General features: G+C 41.4%; 1 long non-coding RNA gene across 1 annotated transcript in view; it reads left to right on the top strand.

The window, feature by feature from the left end:
- The first annotated feature begins 56 nt into the window (after positions 1-56).
- The window catches only part of LOC104980871, an 11,216-nt gene continuing 3,824 nt past the window's right edge, over positions 57-7,448 (top strand). Inside the window, exons 1-3 of the long non-coding RNA XR_824315.1 lie at positions 57-155; positions 539-623; positions 1,683-1,724. This is a non-coding gene — a long non-coding RNA (uncharacterized LOC104980871). The remainder of the gene's footprint in view (positions 156-538; positions 624-1,682; positions 1,725-7,448) is intronic.

Below are 7,448 nucleotides of genomic sequence, written 5' to 3'. Positions count from 1 at the left end.
GGCCAGCGGTGCGTGGCGGCGGGTGGGGCTCGGGGCTCTTCCGAAGGGCGGGGCTTAGCAATCCTTTGGTCCTGGTTTGGGGAGCACCAGGAGCGTAGGGCGGGGTGTTCTGAGGCCCGGGAGGTGAGAAAGGCGCTAGGGCGGATTCTGAGATGGTGAGTATAGGAAGGGAAGACAGAAAAAGGATCACATACAGATACGGTAGTTGTACTGGTTTGCTACCACACCTACCTCTTCAAGAGGGCCTAACTTGCATCTCTAGTCTAACAGAACTTGTAGGAGTCTCGAGTGAGTGGGGTGGATGCATCTTGAGCAATTGCGGGAGGGGGAAGGGGAGTAGAGCTTCATCAAGTCCAGGAAAACCTTCGGCTTCCCTGAGAACCTCCCTTTCACCCCCCGCCCCCACCCCCACCAAAGAAGCACGCACACGAATCGTACTGGAACTCATGGATACAGTTCTCTGTTTTCTTTGTTTTGTTTTCAAATTTTCGTTTATTATAACTTTTTCAGTTTTTTTTCCTGCTTATTTTCTTTACAGGAACTGTTTGTGGAAACCATTGCAAAAGATGCCTACTGTTGTGCTCAACAAGGGAAGAGGAAAACTCTTCAGCGGAGAGATTTGGGTAGAGTGTCACTGTTGTATCTTGGATCTGGAGGCAGACAAGGGAGGGCTGGGCTGGGCCCGTCGAGGCTTTCCCTTATGCCAGTCGAGATGGCATCATTATAGGATGAGAGGTGCCCCGAGTCTTCTCCCATGATGTTTTCCGTTGGGCTGCCACAGTGCCAGAAAACCCTCCTTTTTTAATTGGCTGGAGAGGTGCTGGGACAGAGAACCAAAGGAGTCTGCTGCTGCTGCTTCTATGTCACGTCAGTCGTGTCCGACTCTGTGCGACCCCATAGACTGCAGCCCACCAGGTTCCTCCGTCCCTGGGATTCTCCAGGGAAGAACACTAGAGTGGGTTGCCATTTCCTTCTCCAGTGCATGAAAGTGAAAGTCAAGTCGCTCAGTCGTGCATGACTCTTAGCGACCCCATGGACTGCAGCCTACCAGGCTCCTCCGTCCATGGGATTTTCCAGGCAAGAGTACTGGAGTGGGTCGCCAGTGCCTTCTCTGAAGGAGTCTAGGTATTGCCAAAGCTGACTAGATCCCTTTATACCTTCTGCCATGTTGTACCAGGCATGACTTTTTTTTTCCACGTAGATGTTCGATTTTTTACTCTGCCTTGTAGCTAGTAACACTAGAAACGTGTGTAAACTCATATACCATAATCTCACTTGCCCTGCTACATAGCCAAACTCTTCTCTGATAACTTTCAGAGCAAAGATGTTTCCCTCCATGAACAGTATTTACCCAGGCTTTTCTTATTTTCTTACTCTCTTTTTTAAAAAATTTTAGTTCCCTGACTGGGGATCAAACCCTTGCCCCTTGCATTGGGGCCCAGAGTCTTAATTAACCACTGGATGGCCAGGGAAGTCCCTTTTCTTACTCTTGTAGAGAGATAGCTGATGTGTAGGATTTGATGGTGAAGTAGATTCGGATTTCAAGGTAGCAAGGGGCAAATTTTATAAATTCCCTCCTTGCATAAAGCCTCATGCTGGTCTCAGTGTGGGTTGTGCTTTTGTAAGAGATTGATGCCCAAATGACCGAAGTCAGTCAGATGTCCCTTTACTTTGTGTTTCAGATAATGCAATAGAAGCTGTGGATGAATTTGCTTTTCTGGAAGGTGAGTTCTCCATCAGTAGGTAATCATTTCCATCTGTCTTTCCTGTGCTAACCATCTGAGTTCAAAACCTTATAAAACGAATGGCCTGGTTCTTCTTTCTTCATGTAGAAATACTTTTTCTCCCTGTTTCCTATTTAGGATAGGAAAAACAAATTCTAATTCAAATTCCCTTGAATAATTAGAATTTCCTCCTGAAAACTGCTTAACCATAGAAAATGGGAGGGACTGTGAAGAACCCAGTGGAGTTAGGTAGATTCAGAAGTTTGATTCTTACGTTGATTGCCCTCCTTAGATATAAATCTTACCCCTCATCATAATGCTGGAGATCAGAAATGATTGCCAAGATTTAAAGGGTTATTTCTTGTTCTTGTTTCTTCTTCAGCAATCTGTGTAAAGTAATTATTTTGTTGCTGTGAGATACTGTTCTGGCCTGTGTTATTTTTTCCTTAGGAATTTGAGGTTAACTCCTGTTTTCTGACTAAATCTCATAGAAATAGAAAATATTTGAAATTCCTCATTTTAGCTAACTTTTCTTAGAGCTCTCACTCCTACTTAATTCCTGAATTTGATCAACTCACTATTTCCTGCATGTGTTCTGATTGAAGAGCTTTGTGAAAGCTGTGTACCTTCAGTTCATTCGCACCTTTACCATTCGAGGATGTTCTGTCTACCTCCCTGAAGCCTTATCACTTTCAGAAATCCTTTTTTGAATTATTTCAGTGTTTTTTGTTTTTTTACACCCCTTCGTTCTGCAACTGTAATCAGCCTAGTCTCTGGCCCTTTTGGTTGTTGTCATTACTAAGTCACTAAGTCATGTCTACCTCTTTGCGACCCCACGTACTATAGCATGTCAGGCTCCTCTGTCCTCCACTTCTGGAGTTTGCTCAAATTCATGTCCATTGAATTGGTGATGCTATCTAACCATCTCATCCTCTGTCTCCCCCTTCTCCTGTTGGCTTCAATCTTTCCAGCCTCAGGATCTTTTCCAGTGAGTTGGCTTTTCACTTCAGATGGCCAGAGTATTGGAGCTTCAGCATTAGTGCTTCCGATGAGTATTCAGGGTTGATTTTCTTTAAGATTAACTGATTTGATCTCCTTGCTGTCCAAGGGACTCTCAAGAGTCTTCTCCAGCACCACAATTTGAAGGCATCAATTCATCGGTACTCAGCCTTCTTTATGGGCCAACTCTCTCATCTGTACATGACTACTGCAAAAACTGTAGCTTTCAATGTATGGATATATTATTTTAAATGTCTTTTAAGATACATTCCTATGGCTAGCTTTAAGCCTAGATTATTGAGTATTCTCTTAATTTGTAGATCTTTTTTAAGCCTCTTTTCTGGATACTCATCTCAAAAATAACTTGTTGGCTGTCTACCTAAGGTGGGCACCTGCTTGTGATTGACATCCTGTCAGTTCCTCAGTCAAAAATGTTTGGAGCCTAACTAGCTGTTTGTTTTTATTTTTAAATATGGAATGCGTCATGAATTTGTGTGTAGTCCTTGCTCAGGGGCCACGCTAATCTTCCCTGTATTGTTAAATTTTAGTAAATGTGCTGCTGAAGTGAGCACTTCTGTTTAATTACCATCTTTTCAAAGAGATGAGCAATTTATTTAAGTTTTTGCCTTAAAGACATAAGAGTACCAACCTGTGGTACCAGGATGATAAATTGGAGGGTACTAGGAGTAGGAATGTAGAAAACTTAAGAAGTTTTCCACTTTAGCCTTTACCGTGGATGATGCTTGGCTTGGATTTTTAATAAATGGCCATTTAATACGTAGTGGATATGTTCATTTTCATCTTTGGATTCAGTAATCTCAGTAATTGAATCCCTTTGGCTGGTCATTTTAGCCCCCTAGGATTTAGTCAGTATTATGTTATTTTGTACTTGGTAAAGTGAATGTTCTTATGTCCTTAGATGTGTATGTTCTAAGTGGAATTCTTCTTTTAATTGAGTCAGTATATATTCATGATTAAAAGTCAGATAGTTACCTTATGACTTACAATGCAATGTAGCTGCTGCCCCTCATCTTGTCATTATTTCTGTTTTTAGCTTTTCAGATGGTTTCTTATATTTTTGAATAGTATGCTTTGTTGTTGGTTTATCAACTCTAGATGTTGTCTTTTGACTTCCAGCAATGATAAATGAAGTTTTGGTAAACCTATACTACCCCCTCAATCCTTTCACTCTTTTTTGTTTTTGGCAGTTTTATCATTATTTTTAGTTCCTCTGTTACCTTTACAATTTATGTAACATACTAAAATATGTATTTTTTGTTGACAACTCACTTTGTAAGGTAGGAATGTTAGTGCACTTATTCCTTCCTTTCCCATTATTAGCTCACTTCTAGTTATAACTTTGTGTCAAGGCTGAAAACATACTTCCTTATCATAATTAAATGTTCCGTGCTTAATAGGTTGAGTTTAGAAGTTGAAAAATAGTATTACGAACAGTCTTCCTTTAACCTCTCTGTCCCTTAATCTCTTATATAGGTCCCCTCCTTTCAGGCCACTGTTTTTCATCTCTTTTGTAATCTTCTGGGTATTTTATGCAAATATGTTTGTGTGTGTCTGTGTGTATGTATTCTTTTCTAAGAACCTTCCCTTATGAAAGAATATAGCATTGAATATGTATCTTTTTCTTGTGTGGATTCTGTCAAACATCCTGTATACCTGATTCACATTTCTACCAGGAGTGTATGACAGTTCCCGTTGCTCCCCATTCTCACCAATACTTGGTATTATCGGAGTTTTATTTTTGCAAGTTTGGTATGAACAACATTGGTGGGACTTTTTATCATGAAAGAGTGTTGGGTTTTGTTAAATGCGTTTCCTGCGTCTATTAAAATGATCATGTGGTTTTTAATCTTTTCTTTTGTTAATGTGAATATTGAACTGTCCTTGTATCCTGGAATAAAGTCCACTTGATCATGGCATATGATTCTTTTTAATATATTGTTGGATTTGGTTTTCTAATATTTTTTGAGAATATTTGTGTTGATATTCATCAGTGATATTGGGCTGTAATTTTTTTTTTTTTTTTTTAGTTTGTCTCATTTTGGTATCAGGGTAATAATGGTGGTCTTACTGTAGAATGAATTTGGGAGCATTTCCTTCTTCAGGTTTTTGGAATAGTTTGAGAAGGATGGGTATTAAGCTCTTGCTGTATGTTTGGTAGAATTTCTCTGAAGCTTTCTGGTCCTGGATTTTGTTTGCTGCATATTTTTTGATTACTGGTTCAGTTTTACTACTGGTGGTCCAGCTATTCAGATTATTTTTTTCTTCCTCATTCAGTCTTGGAATGTTGTCTGTAATGTATCCGTGTTAAAATTTTCACGGTTCATCTATTCTTTTCCCTAGTTCAGTTAGCATTCTTATTACTAATGCTTTGAACTCTTTATCTGGTAAATTATTTATTTTTGTTTCATTAGTTGTTCCTTCAGGGTTTTTTCCCTTGTTCTTTCATTTTTAAAGAAATTCCTCTTTTCATTTTGCTTAAGATTTCTCTGTCTCTGTGAAATTAGGTGAAACAGTTACCCATCCTGGTCTTGAAGTGGAGTTCTTATTTGGGGGCATCTCTATAGTCTGTGTGTGCTCAGTGACTTGGATGGGTTGTATTTTAAGTGAACACAAGTCACATGTTACCTCAGTGTCCTGGCAGCTATCACCTTAGTAGAAGGTGGGGCTGGACATGGAGGGGCCAGAGCCAAAGGGAGGTGTGACCTGGGTCTTCTTCACTCATCAGTTGCCAACACTGCCCTGTCATGAGTGATGTCAGGTCCCAAATTGCTGGAGCAGAATCCCTTAGAGGAAGGTCCAGCTTGGTTCTGTTCACATTGAGTGCGTGTTTTCTTCCTCCAGGCATCAGCACTGTTGCTCCAAAGGAGTGCAGTGCTGGAACCAGAAGTGCTAAACTGGGCACCTCGTGGAGGCTGGGGCCTGTGGTTGGGTGGTCCTGGCATCAGTCGGAGCTATAGGCTGCTTGTGAGCTCCTGCTGCTGTGAACGCTACAAATGGGTGCCCTTTCCTTGTTGGGATGCTGTGCTGGGCTTGAGCCTGCCCTGGCCTCTACAGTTGTGCACGTTCCTCAGCAATGGCAGCCTTTGCCCTAGTGGAGAGCTGTCCTGTGGGGCGAGAGGACCAGAATGGGGGCTTGACATGAACTAGGGTGTGTGCACTGGTCCCAGCACTAGTCAGAACTCCAGATCACTCCTGATTTGCCACTCTGTGACCAGCAATTGGCTCCCTTGTTCTCCTCAGATGCCCTGCCAGATCCAAGCTGGCTTTGTCGCTCATGGCCGAGTGTTTTGCTCAGCTGTGGCAGCCTTTGCTCTAGCGTGGAACTGCACTCTGGAGCAAGTTGGGCTGGAGGAGGCACTTGGCGTGGGCTGGGGCCCGCACTGGGTAGTCACGGTTCCAGTCTGCTGCTTCTGCCTTGTTTTGGGAGTAAGCAAGTGTATGTGTACTTCATTGTGAGTGGAGTCTCAGTTTTTTTACAACCACATTGTCAGTCCCCATAGATTTCAAACCAGCTAAGAAGGACTCATCCTCCCTGTGTTAGGCCCCAGAACTGGGGTGCCCTTGTTGTGATTCAAACTGCTGAGTACCCAGGGAGACGCTCCAAACCGTGTGATCTGCCTTATCTTCTGTATCTACTTCTGGGGTACAGGTCCTGACCTGACCTCTTCCCTTCCCTTCCTAACTCTTTGGGGATCTTTCTTACAGCTTTGATTGTATAGGAATTTTTCTGCCAATCTCCAGTTAGTTTTCAGGGAGAATTTCTCTACATGTGGATGTATTTTTGGTGTGTATGATATGAATTGTTTAAAAAATACTCAGGCTTATAGTCTTTGTCTTTGAGTGGAGCATTTAATTTACTGTAATTAATAATATATATGGGTTAAATGTACCATCTTATTTTGTGCTTTCTATTTGTCCTTATTTTATGTTTTTTCTGTTTTTTGCCTTTTAAGTATAATTTATTCAGCATTCTCTCTATTATTTTGGGAGTTATAATCTCTTTTTTGTTATCCTATCAGTTACTACATACATCCTTAATTTATCAGAGCCCCCACTTACAAATAGCTGTGAAAAGAAGAGAAGCAAAAAGCAAAGGAGAAAAGGAAACATATAAACATCTGAATGCAGAGTTCCAAAGAATAGCAAGAAGAGATAAGAAAGCCTTCTTCAGTGATCAGTGCAAAGAAATAGAGGAAAACAACAGAATGGGAAAGACTAGAGATCTCTTCAAGAAAATTAAAGATACCAAAGGAACATTTCATGCAAAGATGGGCTCGACTAAGGACAGAAATGGTATGGACCTAACAGAAGCAGAAGATATTAAGAAGAGATGGCAAGAATACACAGAAGAACTGTACAAAAAAGATCTTCACGACCCAGATAATCACGATGGTGTGATCAATAACCTAGAGCCAGACATCCTGGAATGTGGAGTTAAGTGGGCCTTAGAAAGCATCACTACGAACAAAGCTAGTGGAGGTGATGGAATTCCAGTTGAGCTATTCCAAATCCTGAAAGACGATGCTGTGAAAGTGCAGCACTCGATATGCCAGCAAATTTGGAAAACTCAGCAGTGGCCACAGGACTGGAAAAGGTCAGTTTTCATTCCAATCCCAAAGAAAGGCAATGCCAAAGAATGCTCAAACTACTGCACAATTGCACTCATCTCACACGCTAGTAAAGTAATGCTCAAAATTCTCCAAG

The sequence above is a fragment of the Bison bison genome, unplaced genomic scaffold (genome assembly GCF_000754665.1).
Source record: "Bison bison bison isolate TAMUID 2011002044 unplaced genomic scaffold, Bison_UMD1.0 scf7180017864508, whole genome shotgun sequence".
Taxonomy (NCBI): Eukaryota; Metazoa; Chordata; class Mammalia; order Artiodactyla; family Bovidae; genus Bison; species Bison bison.
Note: the sequence above shows the minus strand (reverse complement) of the source record. Positions and strands in the feature narration are given on the sequence as shown.